The 14,013-nt window shown below is 38.0% G+C and overlaps 1 long non-coding RNA gene across 1 annotated transcript in view; it reads right to left on the minus strand.

The window, feature by feature from the left end:
- Window positions 1–14,013, minus strand: part of LOC116155675 (uncharacterized) — a 234,673-nt gene that overhangs the window by 11,081 nt on the left and 209,579 nt on the right. The window lies entirely within an intron of this gene.

Here is a 14,013-nt window from a genome sequence, read left to right on the forward strand (position 1 = left end):
AGTTGGAAAACAGTATAATAGCATTTCTTTATATAGAAAGCATTGTTTATCTAATATTTAATATTAGTATAAGGGTCAGCTGGTATAAGTGTCTGACCTAAATGTTCTCATAGTGTTAGAGTCTATGGCCCATAAAAAAACTAAGATTTGGGCAAAAAAGAAAGTAGAAGGAGTAAAACAGATGGATTAAAACAAATGGTACATATTTGCAGAGAGAATAATGGGACATATGAACAGACAGAAGCAGAAATAAGAGACAATGTGGTCTCAGAGAGAGAGAGATACACAGAGGCAGAAATAGAAATTGAGACATCATCTCATAGAGTCAGAGACACACTTAGACACAGAGAAAAATCTGCAGTGGTTTTCAGCTACCCAGTCTAATTCCCATAAAATCTGTTAGACCTTTCAATAATTAAAACAACTCTGTTCTTCTATTTACATAAATTTGCTTAAGTAGGTGACTTTTTCTTGTAAACCAAAAATGCATGGCTTTTATAGTCATGGGTTTTTGTTCCAAAGAATGTATTTAGTTCACTTGTGAACTGAATAGGAACACTGAGACTCCCAGGATTCATTTATCCTGACTCCTTTAAAATGTAACTCCAGATACAAAAAGAGTTTGAACAGCCTCCTTGGGTATATCATTATGCCCTCACTGAACTCTGTGCTTGGAAATGTTTAAACATTCAATGGTGATAGATTGCAAACCTAAGTAAAACTCTCTAAGGAAAATAAAGGAACGAGATTACCTCAAGATAAAGAGAAGATTTGGTTCAAACCATGGCCTTAGTCCTTTCCTCAACAAGGAGCATTTCCAATAAAAGGAAAACTCAAAGTCTCATCTTGCCTCATCCACCTCATGGGAAAAGAGATAGAATCACAAAGAGACAACACAGAGGTGGGACTTTTGCAATGACTGTGTAAGGAACTTAACAAATCTTCTCTGCCAAATAACAGCAATAAAACTTGACAAAATTTGCAAAAACAGCCATTCAAAATCTTTGACAATATTCCAGCATGCAAAAAATTGAGACATAATTATTGAAGAAAATCTAATGAATCTTGGTAAAAACAGTGGGACTATGTGGTGTTTAAATCTGGACAGCATCATACCACCAAGCTCCATGTTGCAAAGTTTTATTCTGGAAAAGCAAGGCAGGTTGTAAGAACTGGCATCTTCAGTCCCCTCCATGTCCCAATTCTAGCTCCATGGCATAGAGATTCCACTGCAGATAGGTGGGTAGAAAGCCAGAGTCAACAGCTATGGTACCCTGCCTGAGGATGTTGGCTTTACTAGAAGCAGAGTGTGGAAAAAACTTTACCCAAGAACACTGTTAATGATAATAGAGATCTTAGTGGTAAACAATCAGAGAAGGCTAACATCTATCTGATAGATCAAGAGAAATTATCCAATCTAAAGAATAAATAGGAAATGCAAAATAAATGGAGTCTCAGGGACCTATAGTATACAATTAAATGTATAACTTATTATTATTCTAATTGTTGCTTTAGGGATTAGAGTGTACACCTTTAATTTAGCAAATCTACTGAGATATGCAGAATAATTCCCCCCAAAGATCCCCATGTCCTAATCTCTGGAACTTGTAAACATGTGCCCTTAAAAGTTAAAAGGCACTTTGCAAATGTGACTAAGTTAAGGATCTTGAGATAGGAGATGATACTGTATTATCCAGGTGAGCCCAAAGTAATCACAAGAGTCTTTATAAGAGAAAGGCAGAGGGTCAGAGTCAGAAGGAAGGAGGTATGATGACAAAGCAGAGAACAAAAAGAGAGAGAAACTTGAGGATGTTACACTCTGGCTTTGAAGATACAGGAAGGAACCATGGCCAAGGAATGCTTCTAAAAGTTGGAAAAGTCAAGGCAATCAATTCTTCCAAAAAGCCTCTAGGAGGAACACAATCCTGCTGACACTTTGATTGTAGCCCAGTTAGAACACTTTGGACTTTGCAGGTATTTTGTTATTTTATGTAAAATAATAATAGAACAATAAAATTGTGTTGTTTTACATCACTAAGATGTGGTAGCTTGTTACAGTAGACATAGGAAACTAATACATCATATTCAAATCATACTGTACCACTTCACATATAGCAGGTATTCTTAACTGGGACTTATTTTGCCCTCTGAGGGAAACTGACAAAATCTGGAGACATTTTTTGTTGGCACAGATGGAGGCAGGCACAGGGGATGGAGGGGGCAAGGAGGGAAGGATGCTGCTGGAATCAACTGGATTGAAGGCAGAGGCCCAGAGATGCTGCTAAACAATGCACAGATTAGAACACACACACACACACACACACACACACACACACACACACACACAGAAAAATGACAATGCTAAAATTGACTACCCTGATATCTAGTTTAGAAACATAGTATCACTTTGCTTTCTAGACTCCCACACTCTATGCTTTTGTCATCTATTTTACTTACACAAAAGTTATAAACTATAGGATATATTGTTATTATTTATATTTAACTATTCTATGAGCATTTTAACAGCTTGATTATATAATTCACACATCATACAATTTACTCAACTAATATACAAAATTCATTATATTTCTGTGGTATCAGTTGCAATGTCTCATTCACTTCTGATTTATTTGAACCCATTCTCTTTTTTCTTGGTGAGTCTAGCTAAAGGTTTGTCAATTTTATTTATCTTTTCAAAGAACCAGCTCTTACTTTCATCCATTTTTCTACTGTCTTTTTAGTCTCTATCTCACTTATTTCTGCTCTGACTTTATTATTTCCTTTCTTCTATTTGAGCTTCATTTGTCCTTCTTTTCCTAGATTCTTTAGGTGTAAAATTAGATTGTGTATTTAAGGTTTTTCTTATTTCTTGAGGTAGTCCTGTATTGCTATGAACTTCCCTTTTATAGCCACTTTTGCTGTGTTGTATTTCTGTTTTCATTCATCTCTAGAAATTTATTTTATTTTGCCTTTGATTTCTTTCATGATCCACTGTTTGGTCATATGTAATTTAATCTCCACATTTTCGTGGGTTTTCCAGTTTATCTTGTATTGATTTCTAGTTTCCTACCATTGTGGTCAGAAAAGATGCCTGATATGAATTTAGTTTTCTTGAATTTATTGAGACTTGTTTTGTGACTTAACATGTGATCTATCCTGGAGAATGTTCCATGCGTACTTGAGAAAAATGTATGCTCTGCTGCTTTTGTATATATCTATTAAGTCTATCTGGTCTAAGGTCAATATTTCTTTATTAATTATTTGTATGGGTGATGTATCCATTGATGTAAGTTGGGGTATTAAAGTTCCCTACTATAATTGTATTACTGTCAATGTCTCCATTTAGGTCCATTACTTTTTGCTTTATATATTTCACTGCCCCTATGTTAGATGCATGTTTATTTATAAATGCTATATCTTCTTGCTGGATTGACCCCTTTGTGATTATGTAATGCACTTATCTTTTATTACAGTTTTTTTTGAACATCTATTTTTCTCTTATATAAGCATAGCCACACCAGCTTTCTTTTTGTTTCTGTTTGCATGGACTATCTTTCTCCATCTCTTCCTTTTCTTTTTTTAAATTTATTTTCTTTGTTTGTTTGTTTGTTTGTTTATTTCTGTAGAAAACAGATAAGAGAACAATGAACATAGATCTTTAGGATAAAGAATAAATAAACTTACACTCTTTGATATCCTTAAAGGCACATTATATTAAGTTCCAGGATAATAAATAACTACCGTAATAGGTATTTATTAATCTAACAGATACTAAGTATGTTAGCATGTCATCTGCATTGTTACATTAATTATGCAAGAGATGCATAATTAATATTACCATCAATGTCACAGCCATTATGGAGTTACCATCCTCAGGTGAGGGAAACCTCTTTAAAAAAAATGTAATACATATGTAAAGTGGTTATGTGTAAAAAGATGGGAAGTAAAGTTAATCTTAGAAAAAACAGTCCAAATGATTTTGAGGGACTAAGTATGGGCATGGAAGGAAGGAAGGAAGGAAAATCAGAGAAAAGAAGAAGGAAGGAAGAAGGAAAGAAGGGAAGAAAGAAGGAGGAGGAGGAAGAGTAGGAGGAGGAGGGGAAGAAGAAGAAGAAGAAGGGAAGGAAGGAAGGAAACTTGGTTATTCTGAAATACTCATTCCCCAGAAGTGACCAATAACTGGACTTTCATTGTAACTGCCTTGCACTTTCTCCTCCTTCTGCTTGACTTCTGTATGAAAGGCTTTACCAACCAATTATGTAGTAAATACAGGACTGTGCAGAGGAAAGAAAAACCTATAGAATTAATCCTCAGAAAGGATAATTAACCCTTGGAAAATTGTATATAGTAATGCTAAAAGGACAACTGGAAGGCAGCTTTGGAGTCTAGGAGAGTCAGGTTTGAAGCTTAGCTCAGCTATCTAGTGACTGTAATATTGAACAAGTAACTTTCCCTGAGCCTCAGCTTTGGGGGATGTAGAAGGAATTTTTAAAATAATAACTAGCACTAAGAGTTGGGGAATTGGATTGAGATATCAAATGAAAAATGCCTAGCTCAGCAGTTCTTCTCACTTTGATAATACAAACTCAATAAACAGTAGTTCCCTTCCATTCACACAAATATTCAGGTCACTCTGCTAGCAATGGAGACAGATTTATGTTGATCTATCCACATATTTGAGCCCAAGAGTGCCTAGTCATGCTGCCCTTGACTAACTTTGCGCGTATATTTTGTTAAATAGGTTTTAATTGGGAGAAGCTATCAACATGGGGCTTTCCACTCTACAGTCTTAGATTTGTTACACATATTAACCATACTTAGCTCACCCAATCAGACCACCCAAAGCCTGGTGATATGCTGGCTTCAGAAATAGTTTGTTTATAGCACTTATCTATAGTTCACTTGGCTGTGCTCCAAATATTTTCTATAAAAGTGCCAAGAACTCTGTTTCAATATTTGTGAAAATGTATTGAGCTTCCAGAATACTACCAATTCAACCTGGGACAAATACGAGGAAGGAGACACAGGTGAGGAGCAGAACCCATTCCGGACCCACTCTAGATGCTTAAGGAAAGCCAATTGCTTATATCACAGGTCACACTTGCTTAACTAGCTGTAATCAGAGCCTTATAGAGGTTTACATAGAAATTAAGTAGCAACAAATAAATAGCTGAACAGAATTTAACAATTTCATACCAAGCACAGAATATAATAAACAAGACGGCAAGTGAAATTGCAGGTTAATGACCTTGTACTTTACAATATAATGAGGCACATACAGTACCATGCTGAAATAAAATGTATTATAGGATATAAATGCATATAATGGCAGTTTTTAAAATTATTTTACACTGATTACAATTAACTTGCCTTGTTTTAATATGATCTTGTAATTAAAAGCAGCTTGCTGCCTGGTTCCTGCCTGATCAGCACCAAATACAAATATTTTTCTCAATTACAGAAGTTGTAAATAAACACCCAAACTTTTTACATAATTTTTTTTTGTCGGATGAACATCCAGGTACAAAAACAGATGATCACAAATTGGGTAAACCTGCAAACATTGTCAATTCTGAGTCGACTCTACCCAAAGACTATTTCCAATTGTTTCCAATTAAGGAAAATTGTTTCCAAATTAAGGAAAGTTTCAAGCCCTCTAATTTTACCTTTCTTCTATTTCATACTACTTGATAGATGCCACTCTGGTTCGAAGTGCCATAGCAACTATGAGCTTGGCTGTACAGTATGTAAGGCCCCATTTCCTCCCTCCCCCTTCTCTCTGAGTCAGGGGTACTTCCTTTGGGCTACTGTGTGTAGCTCTGTCATAGAACTGTGTACACCACATTCCAAGCATCCATGTTGGTCCTAAGGAAAAAATCATGAGGACTTTGATGCTCCAGATCACATGCTCTTTCTGGAACTGGGTTAGAACCCAGGTGTACACAAAGGAAATAAAACCCCCACAATCTCTGACTTTAAGGGGCTTCAATTTGGCGAGAGGAATAATAACACACAAACTACTCATGGAAGGCACAATGACATTAGCTTTCATTGACGTGACAAGAAGCAGTTTCTGAAAGCTGAATGGAAGGAGCAACTAATTAGCTGGGGAGTGATAGGAAAGTTCACAGAAGTGGCATTTATTTGCCCTGGGACTTAAAGAAAGAGAATTCCTCTGCCAAGGACTTCATGAGTGTGTCTCTTTTGACATAAATTAAAAGACATCTTTTAAAAGTATCATTCAATGAAGGAAGAAAATCCATCATGCTTGAAGAACAAGGAACCTTACCTATACTAAGGAAAAATAAGCAAACAAAAAGTTTTAAATCAATCAATCAATCAATCAATCCTGGATTAAGGAGAGTGGGAGAAATGTAAAGAGAAATGTCAGAGGGAGGGAAGACTGAAAGAAAAAAGAGAATTTGGCACCAATGGGGAATTGTGATTAGATGGAAGTACTATCAAATAAAATATTTAATTCTACAAGTAGAGTGAATGAGGTAGGGGTAGAAAGATCAAAGGAAGTATGCAGATGTCAGTGCTTGCTCTGTACTAATGAGTGAACAGTAGGCAAACTTAAGTAGGAAAAGGCTAGCTAGATGGATTAGGCCTCAGGATACCCAATAAATAACAGCTCTCTGTCCCAACCTGGGTTCTGAACAAAAGTGTAAGGCCAATGGGGGTTCAAAATATTACCTTTAGTATGATAAAATCAAAGCAAGGGGGTATAGCTTAATAAAAAAAAAAATAAGCAAAAAAATCAGGTCTGCCCATTGCAACCCAGAATCAGAAAGACTATTAGTGAAACTCAGAGGAGTTGGGCTAGGGCAGCTCCCACACACATCAGAGGAGGAGGCACAGGAAAAGCCACCTCTGTAAGGACAGCAGAGAACACCACCTACCTACAGGCAGTGACCACATGGGAGGAAAAGCCAAGGAGGTCTGATATGTTATATGCAAATTTATCAATCCAATAAGTCATTCTAAAGCGGTCTCATAAATCTTCATTTTCAATAAGCAGCCAGCCGCCACTCCCATCCCATTCCCTTTCCCTCCCCACTCCAACCCTACTCCCAGCCATGCCTAGGAAGAGCACTTTGTTAAATAGTTCCCCAAACTGCAGTTGTGAGAAACAGCCACCACACTCTTCTGACGATCTTTTTCCAAGAGCTCTCCACCCCAGCAGCAATGACACAGGAAGGCCTTGGAACTCTGGCATTCACACAATCTCATCCCAGTTTTCTTGGCTAAGTGCCCATTGAAACAGCCACATCTTTCTACTACTCAGGTGTTTTAGGTACTTTCAAATAAGGACCAACAACAAGTAATTAAATGCTAGCCTTCCTTTTGTATGCTGAGCCAAGACATTAAATCTACAGAAGATCAGAGGATGTGGGATCAAGCAAAGGAGACACAGTCCTTGGTAGCTGTCTATTTTAACCTCTTGCAAAGGTTTCATCAAGAGTATTTTCTAGTTTGCTTAAGATGCCAATGTCTGGCTCATTTGACTAATTGTGGTGCTACACTGGATCTACAATGACCTTTAGAATCAATAAACATTTCATGCACCACTGTTTTAGTTAACAAGATATTTCATTGTATTCAGTGGTGAATGATGGAGATGCCTTGGCTCTTATCAATTATAAATGAGCCATTACTTGAAGAAAACTGGAGGGGATATCCCTTGCCAGAGACCAGCCAGGCTCCCCTCTCTGAAGGAACAGGCTTTGTGAGTTAGACAATAATCAGATTCAGCTTTAGTGACTCAGGCTCTGATCTAAGGCAATGATAATCCCCTGGGTTCAGCCTGATTCATTGAGAAGGGCAGCTCCCCACAGAGCAGTCCCTGATCTTTAGGAAGCCCCTGAGGAAATTTCTTCTGATTTGTTCATTCCACCTAAGTGCAGAGTTCTGGGAAAAATTAGAGCAGGGCAAAGTCATGGGTTGCTGACTGGAAGCTGGGAGCTAACTGGGTGTCCTAGACATATAAAGATTTTTATCATTTCAAACCAACTTTATGTTTGCTAATTCACCTAGTAATAACAGTAATAAAATTATAATAGCTATAGCTTGTGGGGACATACTGTGTCAGATATTGTACTAAGTACCATACCTCATTCAACAGTCTTGTGAGATGGATTTTATTACTAACACCAGGTTTTTTAGCAAGATGAGGAAAATGTGGTTCAACATGTTAAAAATTTTTGTCCACAGCTGTGTGGCTAATGTTGCTGGTCTTGGGATTAACGTTCAGGCTGATACGATACTGAAGCCCGTGGTCTGATCTAGCATGTCATAGCCCACCAGAACTCTTATCAACCAACTAAGGTTAATGGGGAGCAGAGAACCCTGATGACCTGAGTTCTTTGTCAGTCACAAGTATGATGACCCCCATTTGTTGGTAAGACTTGGGGGGAATTAAACCTCACTGGTTCAAAAACCCACATTTTCAGTGAGCCAGAAAATGTTTTTGGTCATCAGCAAAGGCTTCTTTTAATTCTAATTATTTTTTGTATAGACGAAGAGACATTTGTCAATATTCTTTGGACTATTTTCAGGCATCTTGTATGGCGTGAAAGGATGGAAACAGGATGAAGAACAGTATAAAGAGAGAGAGAGAGTCAAGATGTCGTGTCATTTAAGGAGATTTCAGAATAATGATAGGAGGATTTATCTTCTTTTATTTTGTTTCCTAGGGTAAAAAAGTTCCTTTCGAAAAAAAAGTCAAGGTTTGTCATAGTTGACCAAAGGGAAAAGAGTATTTCTGTATTCTTAAGCCTTTCAATAGCCAGCATAGTAGATTGAAATAATAAAATGAAAACATTAATACTTTGGATTGGTAATTTTATAGAGTGCTTTAGTGTTTATTATCTCTTAGATCCTTACAATAGCCATGTGAAAAAATAGGATGGGAGTTATTTACCTCATTCCACAGGTGAGAAAATTATTTTTTTAAGTTTTGTGACAAAAAAAAAAAAACCCAAGTAATTAGCCTAAAGTAACATGGTTAGTAATTAGCAGAGCCGGCATCAACCCCTGGTCTTCAGCTTAAAATATCACTTACAGCTCAGAGACTGGATGAAATAAAAAGATCTCAGAGGGCAGTTGATGGAGAAATCTGTGAACACTGATCCTATTCTGTCCTTACAGTTTCCTATTCTTCCCTGAACCTTGTGCTTTAGAATAAAATCCCACATGTTGATCCTTAAAACACTATTTCCCAAATACATCTCATGATTAATTGAGGCTAAGGACACACCAGCTGATAAAGTCATCATTATCCTGAAAGTTACACAGCAGAGAGATCCAAGCATGTTTCAGCCCACCTTGTTGTGAAAGTAGTAGAGTTTTGAGAAGATAAAGAAGGATATTCATTTTTTTTCAACCAGATAATGATAAAAATTTAGAGTCTTCCTTAGTTTAGAGAAGTTAATTGGGCAAGGTTTGTACATAGAGAGGGGCAGGTGCTAGCTTTCTCACTATTAAGTGCAGCAGGTCCAAATGTGTATTTTCTATTTTGGTTTCATTGGTTTTAGGTTTCTAATTATTGTGCAGTTTCCTTAAGCAAATTATTATCCACACAGCCTCAATCAGACAATCAACTTTGTGCTTCTGTCATTACCAGAGCAGAAAAAATGAGGTAGATGATGACGTGGTATCATTGAGATTTTTTCATATTCAGGGGCCTAGAGCTCAGAAAAGGAACCTACATCATCTTGTCTTTGGAGAGTCAAATTGGAGTTAAGCAGAAAAAAAAAAAGATATAGCTACAGCTAATTTTTGATGGGACTGAAGACAATGTAGGTGCAGACATACAATAAATGTGTATGAGCTTTATTTGTGCTTTCAACTAGGATGAGTTACGGAAGACCCTAGAGATGTGTTTTCTATGGTTCCTTCCCACAGCAGTTTCAGAGACTAGTTGAAGAGACAAGGCTTGTGTGTATATTACACCCAAAGAAACAGAAAGGTGGTTCCCCATGAATAAGACACTCAATCAGTATTAGGTATTAACTGGCCACTTTTTAGTCACTTACAAGGGTAACATAGTTAAGAGTGTAAGCTCCAGAGTCAGAAATACCTGGGACATACTCTGGACGTAAGATAGCTCTTCTCAGCAAACTTCCTATTATTTATAAAACAGAGACAATGATATTAGCTACCACATAAGATTTTCATGAAGATTAAATGAGCTAACATATTAAAAAAAAAGGAATTTTTAGATTTGGTAAATTCTCATACATGTTAGTAGTGGTAGTAATAGTAGCAGTAGTAGCAACAGTAATAGAGTAACAAGCAAAACCTTACAGGAAGAAGAACACAACTGGGTACGATTAGATGGGGCTCAAGAATGTGACTGGGAAAAGGCATCTCAAGGAGCATCAGGTCAGAGCTTAGAGGCCCGCTTAAAATGTTACTGCCAATCCAATAGGCTCTTCAGAAAAAAGAGTGGTGCCCATGGGCTCTACCACCAAGAGGAACAGATGGGGAGAGATGTTCGAAGCTGAGAGTGAGAACTAGAGCATGGAGTAAGTTCAGAGCCGATGTGCAGGGACTAAAGCCCTTCTGTTACCTAAGTCCCCAGCACTGTCCCCTGCAGGGAGTGTGGTATGCCACAGGACCACATTGCTATCCATCCACCCCTGTCTATTGGGAATCTGAACAGAGTGAAATTCTGATTCCAGATGTAGGATTGAGATCCATGAAAGTGGAGGTGACCAGCCCTTGTACACAGCGCTGTGATAAAGAGGTAAAGTCCCAGGGGATGCAGATCACAGGGAATTTAACAGAATTAATGTTTAGAGAGAACCAGAGGGATCACAAGAAAGAGAGTAGGTGGACAGAGCAGCCAAAATCCGGAGCTGTCCTTCTGGAGGCTCAGTTCCTGATATTCCTGAGGCTGGATGCTCAGCTCTTCCCAGATTCCCATGAAATCTCACTGTGGTTTTTCCATGGTTCCAACTCCATCCTTTTCATTTGTACTTACTTGTTTTCCTTCCTTTCCAAATAGGTCAGGACCCCTATATTAATTCTAAAAGCAAAGATTTGAAGGAGTCAAGTAAGCAAAGTTTTCTTTTCCTAGAGTTTCACTTCATTCTGGCTAATGCTTTGGGATTATCCAGGAAAACCATGAGCAAAACTATCCACAATAGCTTTGGAGAGTTGCTGCTTACCTACAACTGATATCTAATCCAACTTATGAAAGACACATCTCTTCTCCTTAGAAAGGCATTTCTGTGGTGCAGTATATACCCCACAGTTGAGGGGAAATAAGCCAGGACTCTACACTTTCACAGACGAGGACTTGAAATGAGTCCTCCATTTACTGTTTGTCTGACCTTGGATGAGTTTTATCACTTCTATAGTGTTCACCTTCTGCAGCTGTAGATTGGGGGTAATAATATCTACCGTATATGAGTTCCACATAAATTAAATGTACATTCAAACTTCAGCAATGTGGGCCCATAGTCGCAGGCCTTCCACAAGCCTATACAACCTTTATGGGAATAAGAAAAATGTACTTTTTCTTCTGGGCAAACAACTGGCAAGAAGAGAAGGTCTCTGAAAAGCAGTATATGGCAACTCTGCTTAACATTCACTAAGTGGTAATTAGTATGTTGTTGTACCAATAATTTATGTCCAAGTTTGCTTCTTTAGGAAAAACAGCATAGCTATGTACAATGACTTGTAATTTATATAATTTTTCCTTTGTAATGGTTCATAACTAATCAAGTGGTTGGGGTGGAAAAAAAAATTTGTCGTCAAGGTATCAGCCTGATGGGAAAATCAATGCAGCCCAGAGTGCTGTCAATAGCACCAATTACATTTCACTGGTCATGAGGGAGAGTGCTTTGCTCTTAATACGGATTTTTTTTTAAACTTGATGTCTGATTACATCTCACCCTAAACACTGAATCAGAGCAGGTTGACATGAAAATAAAACACATCCCTGTCTTCCAAGGCTCAGTTAGCTGCCTAGGAAGGGTTGATCTATCTATAACACAGAGTACATAATTCAAAATGACAGTAAAGGGAAAAGAAGCTTGCATAATTTCACATACGTGGAGGGCAAAGACTGCTGACAGATTTATGGGTTATAACCTGCTGAAGATTCTGTGTAGAAATGTTTCACTCACTCCTCTTTGGAGACAGGAAAATTCTTTCATCTTCAGGCCCTTTGGATAAATTTTCTCCAGGAGTTGTTGGACATTAAATCTGTCAAATAGAGACCTATTAAATCTGACTCAGTGCTATAAATGGTAGCAGCCTGAGGCCCTGAGTTGTAGCAGTTCTAAAGATGACGCACACCTCCCCGTGTGGCATTTTATGGTAGAGGACAGCGAGGTTGTTAAGATCACCATTCTCCAAGATAGAAATGGGATGGATCATTTTATGATTCCTGTCCCTCTTAGAGGAGTCCTCCTTATAAAACAACCCAGTGACACCAACCCCAGGCAGCTGCGACAGCTGCCCAGGGGGACTACGCTTTGTTCTCACACATCTCGATGGTTGGGGCCGGTGGGTGAAAGAACTGAGTCATGTGATTCTCTAGAGCTGATTAATGAATACTATTCAAAAGACTGGTAAGTGGTGATTTTTTTTCCCCAACTTTGGTAGCTTCCAACTCTGGATGCTGAAGCATTCTGAAGGTGTCAGATTTGGGAAAGTCACAATCAAACACACTCCACTGTGTGAGCAAGCCATCAAAAATCCAAGCATGATAATGCTTTAGCAAACTGTGTTCTCTATGAATTGTATTCCATCTGTCTGCTTCCAGAAAACAATGCTTAGGCACCAGAACCTATTCAAGAAAAAGAGGAATGAGGTCTCTGAGTGGTAAGTCAGATCATGACTTGCAATAGTCTATTGCACAACAGATGTTTTGTAAAAAGGCCCTCTTCTCTTGCTTATCTAAGGCACTCTACTCTTCTGACTGAGGGATTTCTTCTTAGCATTAGGGAAGGGAGAATATTAATTCTGACCAAAGATAGGCTGGACATGAGGAGTCTCAGGGTTTACTGGAAGTTGGTATGCCAGAAGCAGATAATAAGATGGAATTTGCTGCAGCAACATGGATAAATCTTAAGATCATCATTCTAAGTGAAGCCAGAAAGAGAAAGAAAAATACTGTATAATACCACTTATGTGTGGAATCTAAAATAAATAAATAAATAAATAAATAAATAAATAAATAAAGGGGAAAAAAAGGAGACAAAGAGACAAATGAACTTGTTTACAAAATAGAAACAGACTCACAGACATAGAAAGCAAACTTATGGTTGCCAGGGGGAACCAGGGTGGGAAGGGATAAATTAGGAGTTTGATATTTGCATATAGTAATTATTATACATAAAATAGATGAACAACAAGTTTCTACTGTATAGCACAGGGAACTACATTCAATATCTTGTGGTAGCATATGGTGAAAAAGAATATGAAAAGAAATCTATGTATGTATATGTATGACTGAGGCATTATGCTGTACACTGGAAATTGATACAACATTGTAAACTGACTACACTTCAATTTTTAAAAAACGTTTTAAAAAAAGATGGAATTTGCCATGCTAGACATCTATTAGGGATCAACACCTGTGGAAGGGTATTGGAGGAAATGAGATTGGTCAGAGGGAGAAGTCTAACTGCAAAGCAGGTCATAAAAGACCCTGGCCAACCCCACTGGAAGTGGTGGAGGACATGTGGCTTGTCTGAGTTGTCCTGTGTTTGGCCAAAAGGGCCAGTCTTTTGGTCCTGTCCTTAGGGGAGGTAGCTCTCTGCAGTGAAGCAAATTCTGAATCGGCTGACAACTAAAGTCTGTTTATTGGAAGCTGACAGCAAGACCTCCCTTGAAAGGGTCCCATTCTTTTCTTGGAAGTCCTCAGCAAATCAAACCTCCCTGGGTTGGGTGTTTAATCTCTGGAACTTAGACACTGACTCAGTACCTGGTCCTCAGCCTTCTGAGCACTCCTGTTGCCAAAGATGAGAGCCTCTTCATAAGCTACCAAAGATGCCT

Source organism: Camelus dromedarius, chromosome 8, assembly GCF_036321535.1.
Source record: "Camelus dromedarius isolate mCamDro1 chromosome 8, mCamDro1.pat, whole genome shotgun sequence".
Lineage (NCBI taxonomy): Eukaryota > Metazoa > Chordata > Mammalia > Artiodactyla > Camelidae > Camelus > Camelus dromedarius.